The 14,210-nt window shown below is 55.3% G+C and overlaps 1 protein-coding gene across 1 annotated transcript in view; it reads right to left on the bottom strand.

Annotated features, from left to right (window-relative positions):
* The window catches only part of AKT2 (AKT serine/threonine kinase 2), a 45,855-nt gene extending 37,842 nt beyond the window's left edge, over window positions 1–8,013 (bottom strand). Inside the window, exon 1 of the mRNA XM_044759048.2 lies at window positions 7,830–8,013. The gene's annotated coding sequence lies outside the window, so the exon portion shown is untranslated. The remainder of the gene's footprint in view (window positions 1–7,829) is intronic.
* Between the last annotated feature and the right edge of the window lie 6,197 nt (window positions 8,014–14,210).

The following is a 14,210-nucleotide window of genomic DNA, read 5'->3' on the forward strand; positions in this document are numbered from 1 at the left end:
TATCAACCTGATCGAGCATATGTTATTCCAAAACATGCTTTCTTTTGACAACCCAGGGTGGTCGTGGGAACCCAATGAGACATCTTTCCAGCACAGCTGGGGAGGAGGAGGCCAGTATCTTTGGAAGACAGGCAGCAATTACACAAAGGCGAACTCCCACGTCAAGGGCCAGCCTGAGCCTCCCCAAGTCAGAGCTTGGAAATGGCAGCTACATTAATCCTGTCGCTAGTCGGTTAAAAGGAATCATCCAGAGGATTCATGACATGCCTCTATTAAGTTTTTGAAAATACCATCTAAATGGAAACACACAGCTACAAAAAGTAGACAACTCACACACATGACCCCAAACACAGGCTCGACACCTACCCTCACCACCCCCAACCTCCAGGTCTCTGGACACCAGTTTGAGAAGCACGGCCCTAGGCACCCCAGACCTGCCTGCGGGCCCTGGGCCCTGCCACCCTCCTCATTCCCCCCTACTCCCCAGCTCCAGCCACAGTGGCCTGCTCTGAGTGTCACCACCACATGGAGGTACCTCCCACCTGAGGGCCTGACCTGGATGTACCCACCAGGCCCATTCCTTGGGGCTTTCACGTCCCTGCACTAACGCCTCGCCTCGGGTGCCCTCCCCAGGCCCCACTCCCGCCAAGTCCAGCTGCAGGCCGATCCCCTCCTCGGCCACACCGGCACTCACAGGGCACAGGCTTCTTTCTCCCCCTCCTCCACTAGACCAGGTGCTGCTCCCTGGTGTCCAGAAGGGCACGCGGCACACAGTAGGTCCTCCACAAATTATCTGGTGAGAGACTGGAAGACACAAATGCCCACAAACAGCCAAGGGCTGGCTCCATAGGCCAGCGAGGAGTCAGGCCCCAGGCAGGGATCCCTGGGCATCGGGGTGGAGAGACGCGGCCGCACCCCATCTCCCCGGCAGGCATCAAATGGAGCTAATCCAGTCTCTTCCAGGGCGACTGAAGCCGACACTGTGCCAGCCCCGTCCAGCAGATGAGAAAGTAACAGAGCAATCACAAGACCCCAGTAAGCGGGGCCGTGGCCCTGGTCAGAGGAAGAGCCAGCCTTACAAAGGCAGACTCCACCCCACGGAGGGCTGGGTTCAAATTTCATGCCTGTCACCTACTAACACTGATTTTCAGCAAATCCCATGACCTCCTTGGGCCTTCGTGTCCTCACTTGTGCAATGGCAGAGCGGCTGTGCCCAGCTCCCGGGCTGCGGTCAGGAGTGCCGAGCACAGGCACGCAGGGCCTCGGGGTGGGCCCGACACAGAGAGGCCGCTCTGGTGGTCATGGGCTTTCTGTGCCTCAGTTTCCCATCAACAAAATGGGGGTGATACCACCACCCACCTCACAGGCTGCTGTGTGTCCTAGCTCACACGCATGGAGTGCCCTCTGGCCGAGCAGGGGCTCAGCGATGGGCGTGATGGATACTCCCATCTGGAGCCCTCTGCAGGGGGACCTCAGCTAATGGGCCCTCCACTCCCTCCCAAGGCTCCAAATGCAAACCCACTCTGCCACCCAGCAAGCCCAGGCTGGCTGCACCCAGAGCCCCTGCTCTGCTCTCAGGTGCCCATCCTGACAATCTCCAGCAGCAGCAGCTCAGATCCATCGAGCACCTTCTCAGGAGGCCCAGGCCCAGCACTCGCTAAGACATTAGCTCCCTGAATCCTCTCAACGGTCCCAAACGGCGGGGATGTTACCATTTTCAGCAGAGCAAAATGCATCTCAGAGTGATGAAATGAGGCCCCCAGGGTTACACAGCAACCAAGGAGAAGCCAGGAGCACAGTTCACACCCAGGTCTGCTGCCCCCAGCCCGGACCACTATGCAACCACCCCCAGACCCTGAAGGCCTTGAAACCAGGCTGGGAAGGGGAGCAAAGGAGAGGGAGCACCCCAGTCTATTCGGAAAGGGCCCACGAGGTGGCAAACCAAGAAAGGCTTGGATTTCTGGCCTCACCCTTAGAAACAACATCTGCAGACGAGCTTCCTGGGCAGGACGGCAGGGCTCGAGGAACTTCCTGCAGGGACCTCTGACATGTAGTCTCCCCTTGGCCAGCCCTGGCCTGCTGTGCCCTGCTCCACACACCCAGCACAGCCGAGGCCTGCCATGGGTGCTGAGCTGGCGGTGGGTCCTGCCCCCTTGGGGGCCAGGCCGAGCTCGCACCCTGCTGCCCCTCCCACGCCCGCTCCCGCCCTCCTTCCCTGCTGGTCCTGCTCCCAGGGCTGTCTCCCTGAGCTGGGCCTCTCGCTGCTTGGCTGGCTGTCCAGAGGAGCCTGCCACGGAGCCACCCCACCGTGCAGCCCAGGGGCCTGGTGGTGGAGAGCCTTTCACTGAGAGCTCTGGGAAGGCGGAGAGGCCCAGGGAGGGGTGGCCTTGCGTCCCCCAGAGGCTTAGAGATCCACTGCGCAAGACACTCCTTTCTATCCCCCCATCCCCGGGGATTTCTGGAAACGGCAGGTTTGCTCTGAGGGGGCTCCACTCCTTCTAGGAAGACACCCCAGAAGGAGCCTGGGGAAAACCATGGCCAAGCCCCTGCTCAGTGCACTACGAGGGAGGTGCCAGGCTCAGGTGCGGAATCAGAAGCCGCCCTCACCTGCGCTTACCAAGCACCTCCGCCTGCAGGGCGGACTGTGGAGTCACAATGCCCAAATTCACAGCCCATCCCCAACGCTTCCTAGTTGGGGGCTCCCCAGGCCTCAGATATCACCATTGTGATGTGGGAATCCAAGCCGATTCCTTCTGAGACCGAAGGGTCTTCACTCAGGTCCTCCGTGACCCCTTCACGGCACTCCAGTCCCTATCTACACATCACCTCCTCCAGGAGGGCCTCCCTGATCATCTCCGCTAAAATATAAAACTCTCCCCATGCTCTTTCCTCTACCCCCGTTCACTCTGCCTTTGTTACACCGATCACCATCACAGATGTGATGGCTGGGGGCCTGTCTCCACCAGACGGTAGACCCACAGGGCCTGGTCTTCCAAGTTCCAGAGCGGCCCCAAGAATGTTGCAGGACCTCCAGCCCAGGAGCGGAGAGAAGGGCACAGTCAGCAAGTCTGGCTTTTATCAGGTATGGCTGTTGTTCTGCGTTGTTATCTGATATTAGCCCAGCTGTTTGGGGTGGGGCCGGGTGGGCAGAAAATCTGCCCACTGAACCCCCCCCCCCCACCGTCTGTCCCTAAAGGGAACAGCCCTGGGCCCTGGGGAATGCGGTGTGAAAACCACAGAGCAGGGAGGCGACCAGCGGGCCTGGCTGTTTCTAGGGCAGTGACTCTACTCAAGGGGGAAGTGGGAGGCATGTGAAACTCCCTGACCGGCTCTGGAACCTACCTCCACCCCAGGCAGCAGCCTGAGAACCTCGCTTAGGGCAAGAGGCACCTTCCACGGCCCTATATCCCACCAAACGCCTACTCACGGCATCCCCCATCCCCCGAGCTGCATCCCCCCCAAGCTGCGTGATGAGCCCCCGCCTGCCCACATCTCGGCCCCCTCCCCTCCTCTCCCCTCCCCTCCCTACTCACCCGGCCCCAGCGCACGCACGGCCTGCCCCTGCACCTCACCCAGCTCTGTCCTCCCTGCCACTTCTGCACTGAGGTCCCCCCCACGCCCCAAGGCGAGCCCTTCTCCCGCTGCCCCACGTGACTGCCTCACCTCCGCAACCTGGGACCAGCTCAGAGGCCCTCGGAGGGCCTGGCTGAAGAAGGCCAGTCACACCTGATTTCAATTCGCCTCCCTGTAACCTGCCCCTTGTTTACAGACCCACTTTAGGGATGGTCCCTCAGCTCCATGGGGGTAGAGCCTTTGTTAAGGGCACCGCTGTACCCCAGCAACTGAGGCCACGCCAGGCATGCAGTAGGTGCTCAATAAATGGCGGTGGACAAAGGAAAACCTTTCCCCAGCTCCACAACGCCTTCGGATCTAATCCACACGTCTCACCCAGGCCCCCGAGGCCCTGCGCAGTCGACCGGCCTCCCACCGGCACTTCGGTTCCTCTCCCTGCTCTTGCCCACCCTTCCGCCCCCAGCCTTCAAAAGCGCTGATCCCCACCAAGGTCAAGGCCCCTCCCGCCACTCTGGGGGCCCTGCACTAGAGGAAGGGGGTTAGCAGAGCCTGACATCTGGAAAGGAGCTGGAACAGCGACCTTGGAGGGGCTCCGGGCAGCAGCCGCATGGGAGAGGGAGGGGTCCTGGGCGCTGCATCTGCCAGTTGTTATTTGGTTCTATGTCCCTCCCGTTCCGAGCCCCCCAGAACCTCTGTTTCCTTGTCTGGAAAATGGAGATGCTAATTTGGGCCCTGCCCTCCACCCAGTGTTATCCGACAAGGCTCTGTAACCTGGGAAGGGCCTTCAAAATCCTAGCAGAAATAATGAGGACATCAACTGCTAAGACAGCCTTAGGGCCCCCCACCGACCCCGCACTCTTCAACGGTGGGCACAAGAACCGTTCACCACTGGCTTACTGCTATGCCAGCAGCTATAAATGCTTTCTACAAACTAACCCCTGTAACTGTCTCTACAACTCATCAGGTGGGAATTATCCCATGATACCAATGAGGAAAAGGGCTCAGAAGGGTTGAAGAACCTGCTTAAGGTCACACAGCCAGCGAGTGGTGGGGCTGGATTTGAACCTGGGCTCTGAATCACTTCAGTGCAGAGCTACACTGACCACTACAGAGGTCAGAGGGCAGGACACCGGACTCCTGGATCCCGGTTCGGCCAAGGTCAGGGGCTGGATACCCTACACTCAAGAGGACCTAGATGGGGGCGAGGGAGGATGGATGCTCTCTGGACTGCCGACTGAGCGTTTTCAGTGCCAGGCACCGTTCTAGGAGCTTCTTGTGGATCAACTCATTTAATCATCATGACAGCCCCAGGTGGGTGCCATTCTGAGATCACTGGACAGAGGTGAACACTGTGGCCCAAGGTCACACAGCACCAGAACTGGCACGCGTGCCCGCTACACCATCCTTGTGCAGGGACCTCTAACTCGGGTCCCCTGGTAGCTGTGTCACCCCCTGCATGTGTCTCTTACTGTTCTCTCCTGGTTCCCGGTACACACGTTGCCCCACGTTCAAGGATACCCTGGTCCAACTCTGAGAAGGGGCGAGATTTCAACAACAAGCCCAGAACCGCTGGATCGGCTGCCGGTAGAGGTGTTCCCAGCAGCCCTGGGCTCAGGGGATGAGGGAAAGGAACTGCCCGAGGGCGCAGCTGGCAGGGCGCAGGGCAGGGGCTTTGAGGTGACAGAGACCCACTGCAGCTTGAGACCTGGTGAGCAAAGAGTGTGCGACACCAGGGGCAAGCCAACCTGGGTTCAAACCCCAGCTTGGCCCCCTAGGGTCTGACACACCTAGGGCAAGGCCACGCCTCCTCTGAGCCCCAACCGGTGACTGCAAAATGGACGGAAACACCATATCCACATGGGGGCAACTAAACCACTGTTCCAGCTACTCGTCGACGACAGGGTGGCTCTGAGGCCAAGCCGGGTCAGGGGTTCACATGCCAGCTCTACCACTCCAGCTGGCAGATGGCGGGCAAATCACTTCACTTCACAGCAGGTGTCTCACTTTTCTCATCTGTAAAATGGGTATCACACTTCTCCCTACCTCTGTAAAACAGGCATAACCATGTCTACCCCATAGGTGTGTTTTGAGATTTAAATGAGGACAGGTGTGTACAAGGCCTGTCATGTGCCTGACATACAGTGCATGTTCAATAAACACTAGCTATTCACTAGCTCTGGAAATGATCTGCCTTCTCTCTGCCTCAGTTTCCCCTTATAAAACGGACATCATGACAAGAGTACCTACGGCTCCAGGATGTGAGTACTCAGCAAGTTAACCCACGTGAACCATTCTGAATAGTGTGCGGCACAGCACACACTCAACACACGTCAGCCATTAATCTCATGATTATTGTTTTTATTGCTGCTGTTAACCCCAGCAGGCAAACCCTCTAAAAGCTGGCAGGAGGAGACCAGAGGAACAAACCCCTACTGAAGAAAAATTCTACAGTCACCACCGCCTCGCAGAGGCTCAGGGACCTCCCTCTTCAGGAACCACAACCCTCGGAAGGCAGTAAGCTTGGACACCGATGCTGCGGACCAGAAGCGACTATCTGCCCCCTTTGACCACATCACCAGCCACGTTAGCTGGGTCAATGAGGGACTGTGGCCAGCCCTCCGGAAACTCCAGACCCAGGACAAAGGTTACGGGGCAAGCCAAGGTCACACACTGGCCTGGGGAGCAGGGGCAGTGGCCTCATGTCTAGGACTGGCTGCTCCAAGCCCCGACCCAGAGACCACAACAAGAAACCAGATCCGTCAGGGATGTGACTGCCCGAGTCCTTCAGAGCAGCCTTCCTCCCCCGTTGGGCTGGGCCAGGGGCACCCCCGCCTCAGTCCCCTTGGCCTGAACAGCTGGGAAAACAGCGCTCGGCCTCACTGCTGCCTAATGGTGAGGCCAACTGTTATCGCCTGGTGGGAGCGTAAACATGATGGGCCGCTGGACTGCTAACCTGGGGGCCACAAACAGCCTCATGGCCAGGATGGAGGTGCCTGCCGTGGTCTGTTGGTGCCCAGCCCCTTCGCACCCACCTCCAACCGAGGTGAGGCCAGGACTGAATGCCTGATGCTTCTCTAAGAGGGGAAGAGTGGACAAAGTTGAAAGGAAGCCCATGGAAGGACCCAGTTGCTCCAGCACAGGAATCGCTGAGCCCATAAAGCCTCTAAATGAGAAAAGGGGGTCCTCAGAATCCCAAGGATCAAGAGGTCCCGGGCCACCTTGCCCTGGTGGAGAGGTATCCCTCTAAACATTCCTCCCTCCCAAGTCTTAACAAGCAGGTCCAGGGGCACAGCTCCTCAAATCCAAGCTGGATACCCCCTTCCGCACTAATACGGAGCCGAAGAAAGCTCAGAAAACTTCAGACCGTGGCTTCCAAGACATCTACCCACCCACTCCCCACCCCTGCCCCCGGCCCTGGAAAGAAAGAATTGTCCACAGAGGCGTCCCACACACCTTCAAATAAGGTTTAAGACTGTGAAAGGAGTCTGGGGTAGACAGAACTCCCGGGGACCGGCCAGGTCCCCCCCAAAGTCATTAAAAAGTCCAATAAAGGGTGATCCTCCCCCTCCAGCCCAGTGTAAACCCCAAGCCCCACCCACCAAAACACAGGCGGCGGCAGCCCCTCCTCACTCGGCGTTACGGCCCTCCCAAAATACTCCCCTCAGCACCCACTTGGACCTGGGCCGTCCCGAGGACAGTACACACATCGCAGCCCGGCTCCTCTGCATTGATACGGCGCTGCTCCCCATCCTAAGGAGGGCTCCCCCAACCCCTCGGGGGTATAACCCAGACGGCGCTCTCCCGGCCACACTTGGGACAGGCCCCCCCCAGATGCCCCCACTTTTCTAAACACACTCTAGGAAAGGCTCCCGCAGCCCCGGAGAGAGACGGCCCCCTACACTAGGTAAGGCGCGCCCCCTCCATGGCTCAGCTCCCGCACACCAGCCACACTCTGCCCTCCCGCCCCACCGATTCAGCCCCCCACCCTTCAGTGGTTCAGTCCCCGCACTTTGGCAGCCCCCCCCCCCCCCGCCGCGGCCTCAGTGGTACGGCCCGCCGCCCCCGCCCCCGCCCCCGCAGGGCTAGTCCTACCGCCCCCGCGCAGGCACCCCCACTCAGTCCCGGAAGGGGGGGCTCGAGGACCGCGGCCCCCGCCCGGCGGGCACGGGTGGTACGGCCCAGCGCGGCATCGCGGGGGGTCCGGACGCGACCATCGCAGGGGGGGCGCGCTCGGAAACACGCGCTGGCGCACTCACCTGTCACCGGCGGCCGCCCAGCCTCTCCGGCGGGGCTCTCCTCCCGCCCATCGCCACGCTGCGCTTGGTCCCGCTCCCTGTGTTTCCTGGCGGCGGCAACGGCGGCAGCAGCGGCAACGCCTTCTCCGAGCCAGGCCCAACGGCTCGCGAGGCGCGGCCCCCCCGCCCCCTCCCCCCGGCCCCCGCTTACCGCCCCCTCCCACCCTCTGGCCGGAAATACCGCCTTCTCCCGCCACAAACAGGAACTGACGTAGAAGAGCGAGCTATGGACTCGGAGAGCGCTAGGGCGCAAGCGCAAGGATGGAGAGGAGGCGGACTCAGAGCAGGGCGCCTGCGTACATTAGGCGAGCTTGGGCCTGTGTGGGTTCGGGCTATGTCTCGCGCAGGCGCGGGACGGAGAGAAGGGCTAGGAGGGCGCAGGCGCAGTGGGCCTCTGACGCCGGCTTTCCCTGGAGGCCGGCCGCTGTAGTTGTTTCCCGGCAGCCCGCGGTCCTCATTTACATACGCTTTGATCTCGCTTTCCTCGCCGCTCGCCTTTCCTCCCGGTTCGGAGGCTCCGTAAGAGCCCAGGAGCGGGGCTTCGAGGGGTGGCCTTTCAGTATGTCCCTGCTGGTTGCGCTTGGGCTCTGGAACCACACAAACCCAGCTTTGCATTTTCTTGCTGGTGACTGTGGGCGGAAGGCTCCACTGTTTCCTGTGCCTCAGTATCCACATCTGCAAAATGGCAACAACTCTAGCTGCCTCACTGGGCTGTTGGACTACTTTATGTTCACGGGACAGTTTATATCGATCAGACACTCTATGACTCCAAGAAATGAATCCTACCTGCTCATCGTATATATTAATTAAGTATGGGGTATAGCTTTTTTATGGGGTAATTTGGGCTTAGAAAGGCCTTAAGATCACTCTGCAAGGAAAGAGCTTTGCACAGATCCTGGCCCATTTATTAGTGTACCAGACAGCTATTGGACATCTGGTGCCCGGTCCCTTCTCTGTCATAGGTTGGATGGGGCTTGCCACCTTCTGAATTTGGGGCCCAGGATGCCCCACAGCGTGTCAGGTATGCGTTGGTTAGTGCATACTTCTAGAAGTCTTGCCTGGGAGTTGCAGAATCCTGGGTCCACCTAAGTCTGAGAGTGTGTCAGGCAAGTCCTGCTCAGGGGTGGATCTTGGCTTTCTCAGAGGTAAACCTAATGTTGGAACTGGCCCTTAGCTAAGGGGTTTCCAGCTTGGAACTCGCTGCTGTGTATTCCTAATTCATGGTCTTCCCCCATCCCAGTGTTGGTAACTCTGACCCATGCCTCCCCCACCACAGCCCTGACCATTTTAGTCCCTTCCTGTCCGGTGAGACGTCAGTCTCCTCCGCTGCACAGGGAGCTCCACAAGGCAAGAGATCAGGACTGTCATCACTGTGTACCCAACACTGGCCAGCAAAAGTCCTGGCACAGAGTGGGCTCTTGGGGAATGTTTATTTCAAGAATTATCCCTTGTGCTCTAATCTAGATTCAAGGTCACTGCGGCCCACCCTCTCTGTTCCTCTCCATGCTGAACAGCTCAGCCCATCCCCCTCCCTCTAAATCATCCCGGGCTGTCTCAGTCCCTGCCCCTCCTAGGGCACACAATGGATTATCTCACCGAAACCTCCCATTTGCTTGTGTATAAACTCCTTGGGGCACTAGTGGTGAAGGGAATGGCTTTCAAAGGACTTTAAGACCTACTACACACATATACGGACTCACAGTATAATGAAACCAAGTGTCACCAAACAATATTTACCCTTATGTATGATGCACTCTGATTTTTTTTTTCCTGAGCTGTTAGAGACTGATTTTCTGACCCGCTAATGGGTCATGCCTTGCAGGTTGAAAAACACGAGTCTGGGGGTGAACAGCACTCACCGGCTTCGGAAATGGACAGAGCTATTTCCAGTCATGCCTTCCCTGCGTCCTTGTCAAAATCCCTTCACTTCTCTGCACCTGCCTTTCCTCATTGCAAAATATCAATAGGATTTATTTAGCAACGTTACTGGCCAGGTTCTGTTCTTAAGACATCCCCAGCGGTATCCTGTTGCTGTCAACACAATCTTAGAGGTCAGGTTCGACAGTAAGGGGCTTGCTCAAGGTCCCAGGATAAGTTGCGGTGGAGGCACGATTTGAAGCCAGCCAGTCTGATACAAGAGCCTGTCCTTTGAACTCACATCATGCTGGAAAATGGAAAGTATTGGCCCTACTTCTGTCCCCTGTGTTGCTTTGGCAAACCACTTAATTATCATTTGGGGGCCTCAGTCTCTAAATTTCCACATGAAGGGTGATTGAGGAGAAAATTCCCTAAAACCCAAAATTGTTCTCTCCCCTCTAATCTGTTCTGTGAACTCCCCGCCCATGACTATAAATGTGGGCTGTGCGTGAATTTTTCCGGGGAGAAGGGCCAGTGGCTTCTCAGCTGAAGTCGGCTCGAAGTCCTCTTGATTCACAACAAAGCATGATTTAAGAATCCTGCCTTGGGGCCTGCCCCATGGCCCAGCGGCTAATTTTGCACGTTCTGCTTCAGAGGCGCAGGGTTCACCGGTTCCGATCCCGGATGCAGACACTGCACTGCTTGGCAAGCCATGCTGTGGTAGGCGTCCCACATATAAAGTAGAGGAGGAGGGGCATGGATATTAGCTCAGAGCCAGTCTTCCTCAGCAAAAAGAGGAGGATTGGCAGCAGATGTTAGCTCAGGGCTAATCTTCCTCAAAAAAAAAAAGAAAGAATCCTGCCCTAAGGAATGGAGAGGGCATCTCCTCGAAGCCCCCTCTGTCCCCAGGGAGCAGAAATCAGCCCCTGAGTCCATTTCAACTCTTCTCACAGAGATGGGGCTCCCAGTGGTGACTGGACAAGCTGCGTGGACCAGCTCTTAGCATCCCCAGATGGGAAGGTTTCCACTCATCCCCACGAGGGCTGGGGTCTATCCGTGGCAGTGGTGGAGGTGGCCATGGGTGGTCCCTCCCTGCCACATGGGCAGTCAGGAGGTGAAAGCAGGTGGAATCCAAATTCCCCCTTTCGTCATCTGCAGCAGAGCATTTTCGAGGGAGAAAGTCCATAGCATTGATCAGATTCTCAAAGGAGGCTGGAACAGTTAAAGAAAACAGTTTTTATTTAAAAGAGTTTCCCACGGTATACAGAAATGTTGAAATAATATCTTTGATTCTGCAGCCAGAAGTTACCAAGCCTCCCCACCCTAGATGCTGCTGTGTTGGGAAGATCCTTTTGGAGTAATTTTAAGTGTTTGGCAAAGGTACAGATAAGCCTCAGGCATTCTGTAAATGTTGGTTCCAATTTCCTTTTTATAAAGTGTGTTTCTGTTTCAAAAATTGCAATGGAAGACGCCATGCACCATGTGCGTTGTAAGACATCAGAGATTCCCAAAACGTTTGCATGGTCATTCTAGGCTATTGCACGTTTGTGCAGACCTTGAGATAAAGCTTTTTTCACTCAGTAAGATTGAACACCTTATCGATCTGCTCCAAACACATGGAGGGCTTCCCATCCCCTAAGCCCCTGCCTGTCTTTCTAACTTCATCTCAAGCTGCTCTTGCCCTTGACCACCATGTTCTAGACACATTAACCTCTTTCTGCCCCTTCAAAAAGACAAGCTTGTTCCTACCTCAGGGCCTTTGCACTTGCTGTTCCTTTTGCCTGAACTATTCACTGCTCTGATCCTGATCTTTGCCTGACTGGCCCCTTCTTTGTCTTCCAGAACTCAGTTCAAATCTCACCTGTTTAGAGAGGCCTTCCCTGGCCACCCCAAATCCAAGAGATCCATGCTCTCACTATCTCTGTAGCATCCTTGAATTCCCTACTTAGCGCTTGACACTAATGGCTATTTTTGTTGTTAATTTTGTAACTGTCTTCCCCCAAACCAGAATATAAACTTTCCTGGAGGGTAAAGACCTTGCCTAGCTGGGGCTTGGGGATCAATAAACATTTGCTGACTGAATGGGTTTTGATTCGGAAGGTGAAAGCTCTGTACGGGCTGACTTTAACTCCAGGTCGGAACTTGTCTACTCACAAATAAGTTGAACAAATAATAATAATCTTAACCCTTACCGAAGAATTCCCAAGTATCGGACATACTGCCAAGGACTATCTCCACAACCTTGTTAAATGTGCCTGCGGGTACACGTCTCTGTAAGGCCTGCTTTGCAGATGTAAACACAGGCCCAGAGAGGGGGCGCCTCTGGCCAAATATCACACAGCCAGAAGGTGTGGCACGCAGGTCCCCTCCCAAAGATGTCCCAGGCCAGGCGCACACTTGCACCAGCAGCCCCGGACACCACCTCCGTGGGTCCACATTGGAGATCCAGCAACGTCTCATTTGATGCTAAGTTAAAGCATGTGGGTTTGAAACAGCGAAATCCTTAAAACGTGGTTTCCCCCATTACTAAGAAAGATTGGGAGAATATGAATATCACCTAATTTTTTTTTCGGTCAAGAAGGGAATCATTTCACAACGGCCGACAGTGATTTATAAACGCCACTGGCGCTGTGGCCACAAGATGGCGCCACCCGAGCTGCCATCCCTGCTGGGACGCTGACTTGCAGGCGTCCAGCCTTCTGGAGCCGGTGGGGGACCTTGGCGGTGTTATCTAAACATTCACTGCTTAGCAGGAGGCTCTGACACGACACCCAAAGGCCACGCGGGAGCCGGAGCTGGATTCTGAGCCCGAGGAAAAATGGCAATAAGGAACATTATTGGGGAAACTGATGGAATCAGAATATGGAAGGGGGTTTAGATAGGAGCACTGATTCCATGTGCAATTCCCTGATTTTTATAGTTGTACTAATGCTTATGAAAGAGAATGTTCCCAGGAAATACACACGGAAGGACTCCTAGGTAAAGGGGCATGATGCTCTCCACCTTCACCCCCAGATGGTTCACAACCACACGTGTGTGTGTCTGGATGTGAACATACTCGTGGAGAGGGAGGGAGAAGAGGGGACGGTAAGAGAAATGGAGCAGCAACTGGTAAGTCCGGGCAAAGTCCACAGGAATCCATGGAACCATTCTGCTACTCTTCTAAAAGTTGGCAATTACACTCAAAGTTACCCAAAAAGCTCTTTTCTGTAGCCAACGAAAATGTCATTAGAGGGTTCTTTAAGTGCTGGTGCTAAGGCTGCTCCTAAAAACCTTCCCTGAAAATCATCGATTTCAGAGATAAAAGTAGATGACAACACTGTGCCAGGGGCTGTTGGAAGCCCTTTTCACGAATCGACTCATTTAATTCCCACAACCAGCCTTTGAGGTAGGTGCTACTGTCACTCCCATCTTAGTGAAGAGGAAACTGAAGCACAGAGAGGTTGAGTAACTTGCCCAAGAACACACAGCCACAGAGCTCCAGCTCTGAATCACAGTGGACCATCAGGAGGGCCAAATGATCGCCAAGATAGGTGATACTGGCATTTAGGAGCAAGCACTGTCCCAAATATGAGGGGGCGAAAAGGCAGCTTTAGGGGAAAACTTTGGAACCATGAAAGTAGGTTTACCTTTTCTGATCCCCTGCCTCAACTTGATACTCAAGTCTACGCAAAAGCCAGTCTTGAATTAGGCAAAGTTTAACCAAAATAAAATAGGGAAATAAAGTGGCTGCTAATTCTGATGTGACCGACCTGCTAGCCATTAACACTGGAGGAAAAACCAGAATGTTCCTCAGACAAATCTGATTATATATTCTCAATATTTACTCTTAAATACACAAATGGCATAAATTCAAACTTGTAAAACATAGGTGCATTCCCTTCGCACCTGCAGTTTCACTCCCAGGTATTCACCCTGCGGGTCTGTTCACACACGAGCAAACGGGTACACACAGAGGCACAGTTCGTGATGGACAAAGACTGGGGAACCACCCGGTGTCCACAGCGAGGACTCGTTCAATGCATCAAGGTACAGCCACACAAGGGAACACTAGGCAGTTACTTTAAAAGGAAGCTCTTTTCAATAGGAGCTTTAAACGATGTTTAACATCATTGGCCATCAGGGAAACACAAATCAAAACTACAATAATCAGATATCATTTCACACCCACTAGGATGGCAATAATCAAAAAGACAGATAAAAGGGGCCAGCCTGTGGCCTAGTAGTTAAGTTCAGCACCGTCTGCTTTCGCGCCCTGGGTTCAGTTCCAGGCACAGAGCTACACTGCTCATCAGTGGCCATGCTGTGGCAGTGACCCACGTACAAAATAGAGGAGGACTGGCAACAGATGTTAGCTCAGGGCAAATCTTCCTCAGCAAAAAAAAAAAAAAAAAGACACATAATAATGTGTTGGCAAGGTTGTGGAGAAATTGGGGCCCTCATACACTACTGTTGGGAATGTGAAATGGCGAGGCCACTTTGGAA

This window comes from Equus asinus, chromosome 26, assembly GCF_041296235.1.
Source record: "Equus asinus isolate D_3611 breed Donkey chromosome 26, EquAss-T2T_v2, whole genome shotgun sequence".
NCBI classification, from domain to species: Eukaryota; Metazoa; Chordata; class Mammalia; order Perissodactyla; family Equidae; genus Equus; species Equus asinus.